At 41.0% G+C, this 18,011-nt stretch overlaps 1 long non-coding RNA gene across 1 annotated transcript; it reads right to left on the bottom strand.

The window, feature by feature from the left end:
- Positions 1–2,330: 2,330 nt before the first annotated feature.
- On the bottom strand, positions 2,331–17,662 carry LOC112060410 (uncharacterized). Its single transcript, XR_002889725.3, has 3 exons — positions 17,589–17,662; positions 16,629–16,841; positions 2,331–3,468 (listed from the first exon to the last, which is right to left on the bottom strand). It is a non-coding gene; the product is annotated as an uncharacterized LOC112060410 (long non-coding RNA).
- Between the last annotated feature and the right edge of the window lie 349 nt (positions 17,663–18,011).

Genomic DNA, 18,011 nt, shown 5'->3' with positions numbered 1-18,011 from the left:
TCCACACTGGCAGGGGTTAGTTGGGTCTTATGGGGTAATGAGTTTGCTGAGTGGGTTTTAGAAGAGATACCTGGAACCCTGGTGAATTCTAAGGGATCAGTGTAGGTGGAGCTTGCAGGTAACCAGTTTAATTTGTGCTGGGACTAGACAGGGGCCAAGGAATTGTTAGTCAAGTTTATCAGAGGATCTTTCCATGATTCTCTCAAGAGCCATATTTTGTTCACCCACTGAATGGGTTTAGCTGTGCTGACAACACTAAACATGTACCATCTGTAGTCTGTTTTTGCTTTGATTTGATAGATTTGTTGTAGCCAGTCTAAAGTGGTCAGGTTAGAGGAGCTTGTGGGTAGTTTTGGATGAAATTGGGAGTGGTAACCATCACCGGAAAAAAGGGCTTTGACTCATGGCTGCATGGTCTGCGTTGTTATACACAAACTCTGTGTAGGCCAGAAGTGAGAGCCAATAAGCCTGGTAATAATTGAAATAGCACAGCTACTATTCACTCTGGCTACTCAACTGGGGTTGGTAGGAGGAGGAGATGTGTGTGCAGACCACCAATAAGCATAGGGTTTTCATGCCAGAATCAGGAAATGAATTGTGGCCTTTGATGGTAGGCAACATGATCCAGGAGACCATGGAGATGGACTATGTGGATTATCCATAGCTCAGTGGAGAGTAGACCGAATGGCCAGGGAATGAAGTGGGCCATCTCAGTAAAGTGGTCTACTACAGTCAAGATCTCATGACCATTGGATTTTAGTAGTTTCATGACAACAGCCAAGGGATAGCCACCCAGAATCTGGACAGGGTTTACAGAGGTTGGAGAAGACTGCAGGGTTTATGGCACTGTGCCTTGACACAGGTGCACACATCACAGGAAACAATGAATGGTTGAATTGTGGGCTGCATTTGGGGCCATCAGAAGAAGTGGGACACTAGCCACAAGGTCTTAAAGCATACAAAGTCATAACATAACTGTAGGACCGTCACTCTTGCAGGATATGTGGGAATGTAAAGATGGTCATTCGTCAATGTGATTCCTGCCTGGGTATGATGTGGCTCTTTGTTTATATTGGACAGCTCATTGGGGAGAATCCCTGAGGCAGAGGCAGAATGGATTAGTGTGAATACATTCTGGCAGGGGGCTGCATTGAGGAAGTTTCAGGCTTGAGAATATGGGTCAGTTCCTGGTGGAGGCCGTACAGGTTGGAGCCATATTCTTCCTTTTGAGACAGGGCATCAGCCTTGCCATTTTGGGTCTTAGGTCTGTATGTAATGGTAAAGTTGAATTGCGACAAGAACAAGGCCCACTGGTGCTGCTTTTGGCTCAGACCGTGGCCCTAAGAAAGTACTCCAGGTTTTTATTGTTGGTAAACACTTGGACCATGTGATGCAACCCTACTAAGTAATGTTGCCACTCTTCAAAGTCAGTCTTGATCACCAGCAGTTCTTTATCCAAGAACTCATAGTATTGTTATACAGGGGTAAGTTTTCTAGAATAACAAGTGCATGGGTCCATCATTGGAAAAAAGGGATTTGATTCATGGAAAAAAAGATTTAAAAAAAAAAGAAAAAAAGCTTTCTGGATTTATGTTGTTGGTTTGGCCACATTCCCTTATCCCATTTTGTATTATACCAGTGAAAGATTCAGATAAGCTTCAGAGCAGGAGACTGAGATTTGGAATTCCTGGGTTCTGTTCTGTTCCTGGCTCAATCATTTATTCACAGTGACCTTTACCAAGAATGTTGCTTTCTGTATCTTATATGTTCCTCAGTATACCCATCTGTGAAATTGTCTCTCATTGGTGTTGTAAGGATTGGTTAACTGTCTCAATTTCAGCTCAGCTCTGATGAAAGGTTCTCTGAGAGTGGACAGCATTATTTTATTATACAACTAATTACAGCAACTAGATTTTCTGTTGACAAATTTTACTGGGTAACAAATAGCCCAAAATATCAGGAATTCTACCCTGACCCAAAGCTTAGGTGTTTTGTTTGTAATGAGGGGTAGTAAAGATTATTATCTTTACTGGCTTCCAGTTTGAGAGTGGCAATTTGCCATTTAAATTTCACATAACCTGTGAGATGAAACATAATTTATTTTTATGTTTCAGAATTAAGTTTTGTTTTAAAAAAATCATTCACTCATTCATTTAAAAATGAACAAAAATCCTATGGAAGCTGCATCTCTCTAACCTGGGTTTTGTTTTTTGTTTCTAAAACATACAGAAACAGAGCCAAGCTAACATACTTACTATCTTAATTCATAAATATATAAAAGGAAACAAACACAATACAATTTGAATAAAAAAAACCCAGAGTCAACAAGGAGGAATACATTACAATATTATTTTAATTTATAGGTAAATTCATAGTGCGCTAAAAATTAATGTATACAAAGCATTGGAGGGTTAAGAAGAGTATAAACCCATGAAATTACATTCATATACTTAATTAACACACACATAACAGATAACATTTTACAATTCCCTCTTTCAACCACCTTGTGAAGTTTTCTTGAGGAGTGTGAAATAAATGGTCCCTGGAGTGATTAAGAAAGACCTATCTTAAATTTTCCAGTGCTGACAACTTTTCTAATGGGAGTGTGTGTGGATGGCGGGGTCATCCAGCCCTTCAGAATCAGTTGTCTGCTCATTAACAGTGCAACACAGAACACGAGTCAAATTCTTCTTGTGTACACTTCAGTAAAATCATATTCTCAATACCACTGGGAGCTAAGATGTTCTACCATAAACCAATGGCTTGGGGGTCAGGAAATATGTTGAGTGGCAGCACTTCCTACATCTATGAAATAAAAAGAGTAGCATGCATTCCCCCAGTGCTGGTCTCTGAGTTCTGGCAGAAAGACAGGAAACTGATCACCAACAATAGCCATTGGGGGACACAGAACACTTCCAAACGAGCAAGCCAATTCCCATATCGTATTCAGTGAACATTGCCCCCTGCACATGCTCTGTACTTTTCTTCCCAGATTGGCCATGCACAGGCAGCCACAATTAAGGCCAGATCCAAAGTGCATTGAAGTTATTGACTTCAGTGGGCTTTGGATGAGACCCCAAATCCAGTAGTAATCCGTCTTCTTTGTTTCCCTGGATTGGTATGACTATTGTCATGTTAATGACTATGAACACTGCATGATATGGAGGACTGCAGGAAGCAGAAACTCCCTGCTGAAAGACTAAAGAAAATATATTTTGCCTTAACAGATGCTGGAGGTGATTAATTAGCCTCTTTCAATACCTGTCAGGTTATGCAGTTTGACTCTGTGACACATGACTTTGAACCTATTCACATGAGTATATATTCACAGCACTGCTGTTCACCTGATGAATTCCTCTCAGTTTCATTGTTGTGAAGAGTTGAAATGAATATTTTCATCAAGGTAATGGCTTACTGTTCCTGGCTGGCTTGTTAAGGTTGCACAACGAGACCAATATTCCAATAAGTCTAAAAGCAAATAAAGTTGGTTAGTCCTTTAGTATATTGCATTCTTAAAGAAGACTATCCAAATGATATTAGCGATCTGATAATTTGATTGATGATGGTTTAAGTGACAAGACAATCTTTGCTTCTCCCCCCCCCCCCCCCCCAAATTCCTTGAGAACCATTCTTTTTGTGTATTTTAAAACAGTCATTTAAGGTAGACATGCATTAGTTACAGAGACTCAGGAAAAAGACTTCCTGAGGTGCAAACAAAAAGAACGGTAGAGATATAAGACATCTGAACATTAGTTAGATAGGTAATGAAGATTAAAGAGAAATGGTATACAAAATGAATCCTGTAAGATATTGCCTTCCTGTTTTAATATATGCCGGTACGTGCAACATATCCAGTGCAAAGTAACCAGCTTTCAATGAACATTATGTATAGGAAAGGCAAAGGCTGTGAATGCAGAGATGCTATAGAACAGAAATGAGATACAACCAGCAGAGCTATGTGAAGAAACATATTCTAACTATAATTAAGGGTGTGTTATTAGTAGCTAATACTTTAATTAATTAATTTTGCTCTTTTTCTGTCTGAATTTGTAAAACAGATTTTTATTTTAACAAATTAATGGAAATTATTCAATGAATGTGTCATATACAATAATATCTATTTCAGTGAAAGGATCACCACTGTTCTGTCAGTTATGAACATCCACCTCAATCACGGTCACAAACAAATTGGTAATTTGAAGAATACTTGTGTAGGTGTCTACTCTCACTTGGGGAAGGGTGCAGAAATATTTTCAAACTAGATCTCTGGCCTGTGATCTGGGGGGGGGGACATTACAAAATATCTGTACCTCTAAATGCTTTTAATGGGCACTTATGCCCAATAAAGGCAACATAGGAGGGAAAGCCCTAGTAGGATTCTAAAATTAAGCATTCTAGCACCTCTCTCAGCTGTGGGGTCATAGGTGTGCTCTGATATACATGGATGGATATCTGCAGAATGTTATTCTTGTTTCTGCAGGTACAAACCCTTCACTGAACTGGCATCTCAGTAGGGATCTTGCCCAGTTCTCTTTCAGAGTTATAAATAGATCTGCATGACATTTTTTGGACAAATAGTTTATATGACAAAAAAGTGCTGTTTTGGTTCACCACAAATTATTCATAAAACTAATGTCAATCAGTTCAGTCAATCCCAAAACAGCCCGAGAAGGCAGTGTTGGCAGTGATCTTGCTGCTCCCCCTATCTTAGCAATTAGGATGCTTCCCTGGCATGCGGGAGACCTAGGTTTGAAACTCTGCTCTGGGACAGACTCAAAATAGATATTTTCAATTCAACAAAAAATCTTACAGTTTTCAGATACGGTTCAACCAAAAACAATTTCCCCACTTTATTTCTCAGAACTGCAGCTGAACTGAAAAATTAGTTATTCACCCAGCTCTAACAATAAAATGTGTGAGCTGTCCTTCTAAAAACTTTACTCTGAGCAGCAATTTAGCATAGCAGGTTCCATAAAATATAGCATTGTGGAATTGATGGCCTTTATTGAAATGAATAAACACCTCCTTCCATGTCATTTCTTAATGGTAGACCACATGACTAGTATGAGTGGGGGGAAAGGAGGGAATGGAAGTATTGATGGAAGGGAGAGATCATATGGAGGGAGTATGGGCACTGATTAATAAATATTCCTCACTGTGCATCTTAGTGAAAACCTGCCTCTGGCTGACATAATTGGAAAAAGCACAAATGCTGCCTTTCCTGAAAACTAAATCAGCTAGTTATTAAGTGGAAAGCCTCAGGGAAAAAATGGAGTACTTGACTCAGTTTTCTCAAGGTGACTTCATTTAAAAAAAAGTCTCTGTACCTAGCATTCAATAGATTTTCAAAGATGGTTCCACTTTTAAGATGACTTGCCTATTCAGACCTGGAAGGAATTCTATAACACCTCCCTTCAAAATTGGGTACTCCTTAACTTGTTGTTTTAGGAGGAACTAGACAGTGATGTACAATCTGGGAAGACAGCAGGTCCTTACCACCTAGCACACTCAGTATCCTCACATTTGAAGCTCTCTTCTAGCTCTCTTAGTTATCACTCTACAATTCTTACCATTGCAATCTTTGTTTTAATCAGTATATTTGTCTCAGATTTGATTTCCAATTACTTTTTTCCACTTTATCTCCAGTATAAGCAAGCCTCTTCTCATTACCAGTCACCCAGGTTGATCAGTTTTAGAGCTCACCCAACTCCCCGTAGCAGTCACTGAGTTCTGTAGGGTAAGTGATCGCATAATATATTCCTTAGACCTTTTTCTACTGGGGTCCGTGTAGCAGGCCTTGCTCCTGCAGAGCTCTTTGTGGTACAAAGATGGATTTATTTTTTAAATGTATTTTTTCTTTTTAAATAGTTGTACAGTAATATATTGGAGAGTAACATGAATGAGAATTCTTATTTAATTGTTTAAAATTAACAGAATTTAAGGAAATTAGTCCAAGAAGTAGAATGTACCTAATAATAATCTACAGTCTATGTAAAAGTCTTTCTGAGACCTATCTTTCAGCTGTAGCTAATTTAAAAAGAGGCTGAATAGTACATGGATTTTAATAAATGTTTTATGTAAAAAAAGCTCTTCAGTAATACTCTGTTGAGCAGAAATGGTCTATACCTTTTGCGGAAATAAGCTTGTAAAGAGTCACCTAAACCATGCAAAGTCAAAAAGATCTAGGGCATAATATTGAACATTTGCTCATGTGGGAAGAATGCTTCCTTGTCTAAAGCCAGATTCTGATTGGTCCTTAAATGGATGCATAGCTTGTCAGAAATGGCATAGAGCTCTCCCATGTGCACTCTGTTTGTCAGGGAGCGTAGGAATTGCACTGTCCCTGTTGCCTTGGAGGTACATAGAACCCCAAAGTGGGTAAAGAAAGCTCACATCTGTACATTCTCCCAGAGAGTGGAACAGATTTGCAGGGGGAGCAACCTACACCCACAAAGGGTGTAGTACTGGGTGTGCTCCCTCTGTGTACTGAGGAGCTCCAGGAGGCAGAATGCTTCCCAGAACTCTAGGACAGTGCAACTCTGCATGTCCCTGTAGCAGGGTGGTCACCCCACTCCTGCCCGGAGGGGTTAAAACAGCCCGGGGAGGGGGCTGCTCTGGGAAGAGAAAAACCTGGGCTAATTGGGGAAACAGCCTCAGCTGGGGCCACACCCCAGTCAGGCCACAGCTGGCCCTATAAAAGGCTGTGGGCCAGGAGTTCAGAGAGAGTCTCTCTCTGGCCATAGAGAGAGAAGGACCTCGCTGCCTGGGAGCTGAGCAGGGTACCAGGAGTGGAGCAGGGCTGGGGGAAGGCTAGAGGAGCTGGGGAGCTCCAGCCTGGCAAACCCCCAGGCTGCAGGCCTTTGATGAAAGGCCAGGAAGGGTACTGGGGTTGCAGGGGTGCAGCGCAGGGTAGGCCAAGGCAGCAGGTCCAAACCCCCCTTGCCAATAATGAGTGGCCTTTACAGACTGCAGTCTGCCCTAGTGAGTGGGGGCTAGATGGTGACTGTCAGTAGCCACTGAGGCAAGGTGGGGATAAGGGGTTGGAGGTTCCCCTGAGTGGGGAGACCCAGATTGGGGGTTGGTGCGGTGGGCAGAACCCCTGGGTAAAGGGCACCGGGGTCTGGGAGGGACACAGGGGCCAGCGGCAAGCGGGACACCGGCCTGCAGAGGGCGCTCTGGAGCTGGAAATGCTAATTCCCTGGATGACCAGCAGGAGGCGCTGCAGGGGTGAGGTTGTGAAGGCTAGGACTATAGCAGCATTTAAAAGAGAACTGGATAAATTCATGGTGGTTAAGTCCATTAATGGCTATTAGCCATGATGGGTAAGGAATGGTGTCCCTAGCCTCTGTTTGTCAGAGGATGGAGATGGATGGCAGGAGAGAGATCATTTGATCATTGCCTGTTAGGTCCACTCCCTCTGGGGCACCTAGCATTGGCCATTGTCGGTAGACAGGATACTGGGCTAGACGGACCTTTGGTCTGACCCAGCACGGCCGTTCTTATGAGTCTCGCACCATTACAGTCCCCCTTTTTTTCTCTGGGCTGTGCCTTGAGAAGGCATGATCTAGCTCTTAAGTACTCCTCCATTGGACTTAACTGGGCTGCTCAGATGAGTTAAGGACTACTTCTGTTTGCAGTATCAGATTTCTGCCACAGATGACCTTTTTTCTTTTTTCTTTCACCACCGAGCATATGCAGATCACACAATATGTTTCTTATGACCCTTGATGTGAAACAGAGAGATGAAAGAGATAGTGGGTTCATGCAAATAAATGTGGAGTGTCCATACCTCAGCCCCCAACAAAGGACATTTATTTATTTTTAATTGAAACCCCCTCAAACTGGATTTCAGAATATCCAATTGATTCTCTAAACCTCATTATTTTTCTTCTCATAAGCATTAAACAACTTCACATATAAGATTACTGAAGCTGTGCAAATTTACATGCAAATCTACTTCAACCATGCACTCTCTAATATCAGCTTCAAAGCTGTAAGAGAAGATACACAGTTTATCTAATTTCATGATATTTAATGCAGATATTCCCACAATGCTGATTGGTTGGGTATGTGTCATTAAAATCAAAAGATATGCATGAAGGGTCTTTATTGCTCTCATTACTGATGTTAAGCTCAAGCAGCTGATGTTAAACTGATATTACATTGCTACGGAATAGACTGTATATTTACATACACAAAAACACATTTCTGTAATGTTAAATTTTTAACATAAATCCAACAAAAGCAAAGGAAACCCAAATATAAGGCTCTCTCCATCTTTAACTCATTATACCCTATCTGTATGTAGCAAAACACTAGAGCCCAAACATCTTTGCAGGTTTTTAACTTTTGTCTGATACATAGCCGATAGTATTAGTCCACACAGAAGACTAATATTTTGCAACATTTTTTTTTCTAAATGAAGTCATTCTAAATTAAGTGTGTGAAAAGCATCAACAACTTACCGTTTTGTTTATGTAACTGGAAACTGGATACAGTTTGTACATAAGTCATTCTTATGCTATTTGTCAATTTCTTTCCATTTCTGATTGTTTAATAAGTACCAATTTAATAAGAATGTTAAAATATTTTAACAATTTCCTCCTTGGCAGTAACTTTCTAAAATTAAGCTAGTACAGAATTTTTATCGATGAAATATATACATAAATATATAATTCAACCAAATATTTTGGAACCATCGTATAATAATTCTGTAACACTGGATCATAAGATGACAATGAGTTTTAAATATACTGGTTGTTTAGTTAATTTTATGTAATAGTTAATAGATAAATGATCTGGGTTGTTAACACTATGTAGAGGCACAATGAAAGAAACAAAAGAACAAGACCCAGGAATTATTTACTAATTAATATACATTTTCTTATTTGCACCCCGAGAGCACCCAGAAGACCCTTTTAGGGTAAAGGCCACAATGTGGTCCAAAGATTGTGATAAACAAATGTGGGAAGAGCCTGTCCTTTCCCTAAGTTCTAATTTTAGCTGTGCCATTGACTTGCTTTGTAGCCTTGGTCAAACCACTCATCTCCTCTCTGTCTTCCAGTCAGATCATCCCATAAACACACACCTATGGGTTCGGAAATACCTTAAATTTCTACAAACTGTGCTTCCTAATTGTTCCATTAGATAGTGTGGGATCGGCCCTCTAGATCTGTGAATATCTAGAGAACTGAGTACATTTTGGTTCAAACAAAGAGCATAGGTCTATCCATATGTATCTTTATATGTATCTCCCCAGTGCATTAGGGCTCCACACTGTGCCTAGATTTTGTCCCTTGGCTATTATTGTTGGTTCCATTGAGAAACATTTTGTTTCTCATTTGGGAATGTAAGTACTAAGTAACCCAAGTAACCAAAAACTAATCTGTGCTAATCCACTAGGTCAATGCAATTCTTCCAGTACCACCCTTCAGAAAGGGACCATTATAGGCAGCCATGAGCATAATTCTGTCTTTCTTCTCCACATCTCGAGAACACTTGAATACTCTTATAGCACTTTGCATTAAATTACAGTAAACGATCCTGATATGCTGGTGTATGGGACTGTTCTTAAAGTTATACTAATACTATGGCTGGGACTGAGATTGTCTGAAGGTTTTTCTGCAAAATATCTGACTAATTCTTAATTTAGCTGCCTCCTTGCTTGTGAGAACAAAACCATTAAGTACATTCCACTCAGGTAACATTATAGGTAAGATGGGCAGCTCTTTTACAAGAGAACAGGAGTACTTGTGGCACCTTAGACACTAACAAATTTATTAGAGCATAAGCTTTCGTGGACTACAGCCCACTTCTTCGGATGCATATAGAATGGAACATATATTGAGGAGATATATATACACACATACAGAGAGCATAAACAGGTGGGAGTTGTCTTACCAACTCTGAGAGGCCAATTACAAGAGAATTATAGAATCTCTTTCAACTGAAGCTTTCTTGGTGCATAGGGCAGGAGCTACTAAAAATCTTATTGTAGCCTATTAAGTAACTTCAATGGAACTATGAGTTTGTCTAAGAAATAAATCATTGAGAACACAAATCCTATTAAGATCAATATTGCCTATGACAGTCACAAGAAAAAGAATTACTACAAGAAATACCATGCTGCTAAAAGAAAGATTTGGCAGTATGAAGAAGGGGATTCATTGAAATAGGGGAATTCTGAAACTAGAATGGGTTACTCTATCAACCAGCTCTCAAAGATATTTGCTATTTTGAACGATAAGGCTGATATTACCTTTTACTCCTCCCCTACATGCTAGGTTTTTTCATGATCATTAAGGATTGGTTCAGCAAACTTCACTCCAGATGGTGCCCAGCATTCTTTTTTTTTTTTAGAATGCCATTGCAGGGTCTAACCCAACAGAAGGAGGCCTATACAATCATTGAATGGGCAGCTTGAAAGCTCACTACGAGGTTTTTGTTTTGTTTGTTTAGTTTGGGATTTTTTGGCCATTCTTGGAAGAAATCCATACACGCTTAATTAAATATTGTGATAAAATATCCTGGTATCAAGGGTAATATATTTAGCAAGTAATTCAACTTAGGTATAATGATTGTGTTTATTGTATCGACTTCCACCACATGGAAAGATAAAACAGCTCCTATCTCTTCATATCAATTTGTACAGTCCCTGTCTTTCTCTAAGGAGAGGGAGAAAATTACTATAATTATATCTTTCATACACAGGTATTTTCAATGGAATTCCTTTTAAAACATCCATTAAAAACTTCCTAGGGAACTGATCCTAAAGAATTCAGGATCCTGACAAAAGGAAGAAAGGACAGTAGCTGAATACAGACCCTGGACTTCAGAAAAGCAGACTTTGACTCCCTCAGGGAACTGATGGACAGGATCCGCTGGAAGGCTAATATGAGGGGGAAAGGAGTCCAGAAGAGCTGGCTGTATTTTAAAGAAGACTTATTGAGGGTGCAGGAACAAACCATCCCAATGTGCAGAAAGAATAGCAAATATGGCAGGCATCCAGCTTGGCTTAACAGAAATCTTCGGTGAGCTTAAACACAAAAAGGAAGCTTACAAGAAGTGAAAACTTGGACAGATGACTAGGGGGGAGTATAAAAATATTGCTCGAGCATGCAGGGGTGTAATCAGGAAGGCCAAATCGAAATTGGAGTTGCAGCTAGCAAGAATTGTGCAGGGTAACAAGAAAGGTTTCTACATGTATGCTAGCAACAAGAAGTAGAAAGAAAATGGAAAGAAGTCAGGGAAAGTGTGAAGTTACTGAATGAGGGAGGCAACCTAGTGACAGATGATGTGGAAAAACGGAACTACTCAATGCTTTATTTTGCCTCAGTCTTCACAGACAAGGTCAGGTCTCAGACTGCTGCACTGGGCAGCACAGTATGGGGAGAAGGGGAGCAGCCCTCAGTGGTGGAAGAACAGGTTAAGGCCTATTTAGAAAAGCTGGACATTCACAAATCCATGGGCCGGATGCAATGCATCCCAGGGTGCTGAGGGAGTTGGCTGATGTGATTACAGAGCGATTGGCAATTATCTTTGAAAACTCATCATGATTGGGGGATGTCCTGGACAATTGGAAAAAGGCAAATATAGTGTCCATCTTTAAAAAACGGAAGAAGGAGAATCTGGGGAACTAAAAACTGGTCAGCCTCACCTCAGTCCCTGGAAAAAATCATGAAGCAGGTCCTGAAGGAATCCATTTTGAAGCACTTGGAGGAGAGGAAGGTGATCATGAACAGTCAACATGGATTCACCAAGGGCAAGTCATGCCTGACCAACCTGATTGCCTTCTATGAAGAGATAACTAGCTCTGTGGATATGGGGAAAGTGGTGGATGTGATATACCTTGACTTTAGCAAAACTTTTGATATGGTCTCTCACGGTATTATTGTCAGCAAGTTAAAGAAATATGGATTGGATGAATGGACTATAAGGAGGATAGAAAACTGGCTAGATCCTCGGGCTCAATGGGTAGTGATCAACGGCTCAATGTTTAATTGGCAGCCGGTATCAAGCGGGGTGCCATTGGGGTTGGTCCTGGTGCTGGTTTTGTTCAACATCTTAATTAATGATCTGGATGATGGACTGCACCCTCAGCAAGCTCGTTGATGACACAAATCTGGGGGGAGAGGTTGATATGCTGGAGGTGGGGGATAGGGTTCAGAGTGACCCAAACAAATTGGAGGATTGGCTCAAAAGAAATCACCTGAGGTTCGACAAGAACAAGTGCAGAGTCCTGCCCTTAGGACGGAAGTGCTACAGGCTTCCGTGCATTGCTACAGGCTGTTTACCAATGGCTAACCGGCAGTTCTGCAGAAAAGGACCTGGGGGTTACAGTGGACAAGAAGCTGGATATGAGTCAACAGTGTGCCCCTGTTGCCAAGAAGGCTAAAATCATATTGGGCTGCATTAGTAGGAGCATTGCCAGCAGATCAAGGGAAGTGATTATTCCCCTCTATTCAGCACTGGTAGGGCCACATCCGGAATATTGCATCCAGTTTTGGGCCCCCCACTACAGAAAGGATGTGGACAAATTGGAGAGAGTCCAGCAGAGGGCAACGAAAATGGGTAGGGGGCTGGAACACATGGCTTATGAGGAAAGGCTGAGGGAACTGGACTTATTTAGTGTGCAGAAGAGAAGAGTGAGGGGGAATTTGATAGCAGTCTTCAACTACCTGAAGAGGGGTTCCAAAAAGGATGGAGCTAAGCTGTTGTCAGTGGTGGCAGATGACAGAACAAGGAGCAATGGTCTAAAGTTGCAGTGGAGGAGGTCTAGGCTGGATATTAGGAAAAAAATATTTCACTAGGAGGATGGTGAAGCACTGGAATGCTTCATCCCCAGAGGTTTTTAAGGCCTGGTTTGACAAAGCCCTGGCTGGGATGATTTAGTTGGGGTTGGTCCTGCTTTGAACAGGAGGTTGGACTAGATGACCTCCTGTTGTCTCTTCAAACCCTAATCTTCTATGATTCTATAATTCAGAAGAAATGTTTCCTTGTAGAGATTATTATTTTACAATAGCTTCTTTTTCTGTAGAAATATTCTGTAGTGATACTTTGTAATTGTTTAGATGGAAATTATACAGATTTTCATGCGCCATTGTTGACCCTAATAGAGAATATCAAGTAAAATTATTAACTTGCATCATCTTCACACCAGATAAACTAAAATTACAAAGTTTCCATTGGTTTAGGGGCCAGAGCTAAACATATAAGTTGAAATCCTGGCCCCATTGAAGTGGAAAAGCTCTTATCAACATGAGGTGGGTCAAAATTTAACTCATGGTCTTTAAAGGCCTGGTCCTGCAAAACATCAGCAGACAACCGCTCTTGAAATCAGTAGGAGTTGTATACAGAGAGGGCTGCTAAGTCAGGGCCTTACATTACTACATACATGATTCAACAAAAAACTTATACATGATAGATAATACTTAGTCCTGCCTTGAGCACAGGGGACTGGACTAGATTAGCTCATAAACTCATAGACTTTAAGGTCAGAAGGGACCATTATGATCATCTGGTCTGACCCCCTGCATGCTGCAGGCCACAAAACCATCCCTACCCTTTCCTTGACTCTGCTGATGAAGTCCCCAAATCCTGTGTCTTAGTGACTTCAATTGGCAGAGAACCCTCCTGCTAGAGATCCCTGCCCCATGCTGCGGAAGAAGGCGAAAAACCTCCAGGGCCTCAGCCAATCTACCCTGGAGGAAAATTCCTTCCCGACCCCAAATATGGCGATCAGTAAGACCCCGAGCATGTAGGCAAGAGTCTCCAGCCTGACCCTTGTTAGCCATTATACTGTTTACCTACCATTGCTTGGTATTCCTCAGCTAATATGTTTTACCATTAAACCATTCCCTCCATAAACTTGTCTAACTTAATCTTAAAACCAGACTAGCTATTGAGGTCCCTTCCACTCCTACACTTCTATGATTTCAGTGCAAAAGTAAAGCATATACTGAAGTATTTGCAAAATCAGGGCCAAAGTCAGGAATTTTAATTTACTGTATTTTCTGGCGTATAAGACTACTTTTTAACCTTCTCAAAAGTCGGGGGTCGTCTTATACGCCGGGTGTCGTCTTATAGGGCGGGTGCTGAAACTTCCGAGCCGGACTGGAGAATCTGCGGTCGCCGCATATGGTGGGGGGAGCTCAAAAACGGCCGCGGCCGCATCCCCGCCCGATGACGAGGTGAGGGGGCGCCTCACCGGGAAGGTGTAAGTGAAGGGCGGAGCAAGCTGCAGGCGTCCGGGACGCCCGGGGTATGGAAAAAAGAGAGAGAGCGGCGCTGTGCCCAGAAAAACACGCCTCTTTCACCCGTCTGGCCCGCCCTTGTATCCTATTACCGTACCTCCTTCTCTGCCTCTCAGATCTCGCTCCTGAGGACTGCAGTGAAGCGGCGCAGGCGCGCATGTGCGAGATCTGAGAGGCAGAGAAGGAGGTAATAGGATACAAGGGCGGGCCAGACGGGTGAAAGAGGCGTGTTTGCGCTACCGCTCTGATAGTCTTGGAGACAGGGAGGGCTGGGCAGGCAGGGAGAGCTGACCAATCCAAGCAGGCTTTGTATACAACAACCAGCCAATTGCCGGTAAGGTACATCGCTTGCCGTGATTGGCTGGTTGTTGTATACTGGGTACCACATACAGTACAGCACCAGTATCTGTACCTGTTCATACAGTATAGCACCAGTACATACAGTACAGTATACAAATGTCCAACAGTCAAAACCCCATCATGGCTCCACCAGCAAGAAGAAAGAAATATGAAGCCAGTTTCAAACTTAAAGTTGTAAATTTTGCCATGGAACATAATAACTGCGCTGCTGCAAGACAATATGGAGTAACAGAAAAGATGGTTCGGGACTGGAAAGCAAATGAAAAAGCATTAAAGAGTATGCCAAGGGGTAAGTGTGCATTAAGAAGAGGCACTCCACATTGGCCAGAACTCGAAAAACATGTAGCAGACATGGTGAATGAGCATCGCCAAAACAGTTATGTAGTGACACGAAATAAAATACATTTGTTTGCACTTCAGTGGGCCAAATCTAACCCAGATCACAGCAACAGATTTAAGACCACTGTATCCTGGTGTACTAGATTCATGGGAAGGCATAATATGGTACTGAGGCAAAAGATGAAAATTGCCCCAAAATTACCTGCAGATCTTGATAGCAAAGTAAATAGTTTCCATCGATACGTAATACAACAGCGCACTAAACATGGCTATGCGTTAAGTAGTATTGGAAATATGGATGAAACTCCAATTAATTTTGATATGGTTGGAAATAAAACTGTCCATCAAAAAGGTGAAAAAACAATTTTAATTAAAACAACAGGACATGAGAAGTCCAGTTTTACAGTGGTACTAGGATGCACAGCTGATGGCGCCAAACTGAGACCAATGATTATTTTTAAAAGAAAAACAATGCCGAAATTCAAGTTCCCTGTTGGTTGTTTTGTACATGTGAATGAAAAAGGCTGGACGGATGAAGAAGGGGTAAAGCTATGGCTTGATAATGTATGGAGCAGGCAACCAGGTGGACTTATTCAAAAATGTAGTCTACTGGTGTGGGATATGTTCAGGGCTCATTTAACTCCCAGCACCAAGCAAATGCTTGCAAGACTAAACACAGATGCGGCAGTTATTCCTGCAGGATTGACATCGTTGGTACAGCCACTGGATGTGTGCCTAAACAAGCCATTTAAACATCGCATTCAAGAACAGTGGAATGAATGGATGGTTAGCGGCGAAAAGTCATTCACAAAAGGAGGAAACATGCGTGCTCCACAGTTGGATGTTTTGTGCAAGTTTGTCATAAAAGCCTGGAATGATATTGATGCAGAAACAGTAATCAAGTCTTTCAAGAAGTGTGGCATATCAAATTCATTAGATGGTATGGAGGACGACTACTTGTGGCAAGATGAAGAGGAAGCCGAAGCTGAGACCACACCATCTGATACGGAATTCGATCCATACGATGACTGCCTTACAAATGTATCACAAGATGTCATTGATGTACTTATGATATCAGATGACGAACAGGAGGATTTTGAAGGCTTTTAAAGGGAAACTGTCACGCCAGCAAAACCTGTAAAAATACCGTAGCTTGCAGTTATGATGGGCGTTGCTAACTCGCCAGGGACTTGCCCGGCACTTGCTCTCTCTCTCTTGTTTGTTATCTTCCTCCTATCATCATCAGTTCCAGTTTGGTTGACAGCTTAGAAAACAAACAGCATGGCAGCTCCCATGGGTTTATTGTCTTATCCTTCCTTTCAGCTTTAGAGTGAATTAGGAAAAGTTTAATCCACTTGCACTGTTTTATGTTTACATGTTTGATGACAAACAGCCTTATGTTTATAAGTGACAGTTTTCCTGCTAAGTACCTGCATGTCATAAGCATTTGAATTAAAATTACCATATTGAAATCAAATCTGATGTTTTTTTAATTTTTTTTTTTTTGGTGTGCGTTGGAAGAGGGGTAGTCTTATACGGCGAGTATATCCCAAACTCTATATTTTAACTGGAAAAGTTGGGGGTCGTCTTATACGCACAGTCGTCTTATACGCCGGAAAATACGGTAAATAAAATGTTAGTGGTTTTTTTTATTCATGCCTGTTCATGTATGCTCACCTCAGTAGTCATGGCTTTCATGGTGCCTGGAGCAGTGAAGATACCTTCTGGGACTGGGGTAGAGAAATCTCAACTGGGAGCAGCTGAGGCAGTGTTCCACATGACTCATCTGCCTTCCTTGAGACTTGTCTCATTGTTTCCATGTTCACGTCAAACAGCAATTGCAGTTGATAACCATTTAAAGTCAGCTGGCTGCCTCCATTCATCATTTGCCTGATGAACAAGGAAAACATTTTCTTGATTGTTATTTAAAATATCCACTTCTAGCTCTTATTTTAATTTCCTCTTTACTGAGATTTGGATTAACTAGTTTGCTAATTTACTATATTGCTAATTATATAATGCATTCATTAAATATTATTTACTTACACTTAAGTAATAAATATACAGATTTAACACAATTAAAATGATTATTTTATGTGATTACAATAAATGTGTGTGTGTGTGTGTGTGTGTGTGTGTGTGTGTGTGTATTTCCATTATAGTGGGAGAATATTTGCTATATGATGACATTTCTAATAGTTGTAGCTGTACTTGTAGTACACAAAATACTTTATAAAACATTATTTTAGATGTTTATAACTGTGTGAGACATTCACTTTTGGGGCTGAAATTCTCCATGCCTAGTGAATTGTATGTGTATAACTAGTGTTGTATGTATAACCTAGTGTATAACTGTTTTAGTTGCACAGAGAAGTAGTTTCTCTTGGAAATGGCTTCCTCATCACCACCAAGTATGGAATTACTTTGGGCTTTAAAAAAAAAAAAAACCTTTCAACAGATATTGGAGTGGAAAGGGAGGCAGCCAGGAATGGACCTGCCCAAATCTACTAATGGATACACCCCATATATTATATGAAGGAGGAGCTTCAACAACAACAACAAACTTCACATACATTTGAATACTTTTAACATAACAAGGCTGTTGTAACTTATTATCATTGCAAAGTGAAATCCTACCTTTGCTCCTCCAATGATACCCATCTTCATAGTGTGAAATTGTTTATTGAGAAGCCAGCTTTCTCCCAAGCCTCATGATGAAAGAAAAAGATCCCAGTCAAAATCTGTAAAGCCACCCTCTTCTCCACCTTGAGATCCCTCCTCAAAACTCATCCACCTAATGCACACTGTAAATTGCAACCGGATAATTGCTAGGTGGGTGAAAAGCTGTGATCACTACCACTGGCTGGGTAAAAAATGTACACCTTCTATTATATTTATTTGTTATCTCATCTCCCCCACCTAACCCCAACTTAGATCATTTTTTGTTTGGTTGGGTTTTGTTGTTTGTCTCATCCATCTGTTTTAGCCATTCTGTTAGACTGTAAGCTCTTTGGGTCATAGATTGTCATTTATTATATGTGTATAGCAACTGGCAGAATG

Source organism: Chrysemys picta, chromosome 1 (genome assembly GCF_011386835.1).
Source record: "Chrysemys picta bellii isolate R12L10 chromosome 1, ASM1138683v2, whole genome shotgun sequence".
Lineage (NCBI taxonomy): Eukaryota > Metazoa > Chordata > Testudines > Emydidae > Chrysemys > Chrysemys picta.
Note: the sequence above shows the minus strand (reverse complement) of the source record. Positions and strands in the feature narration are given on the sequence as shown.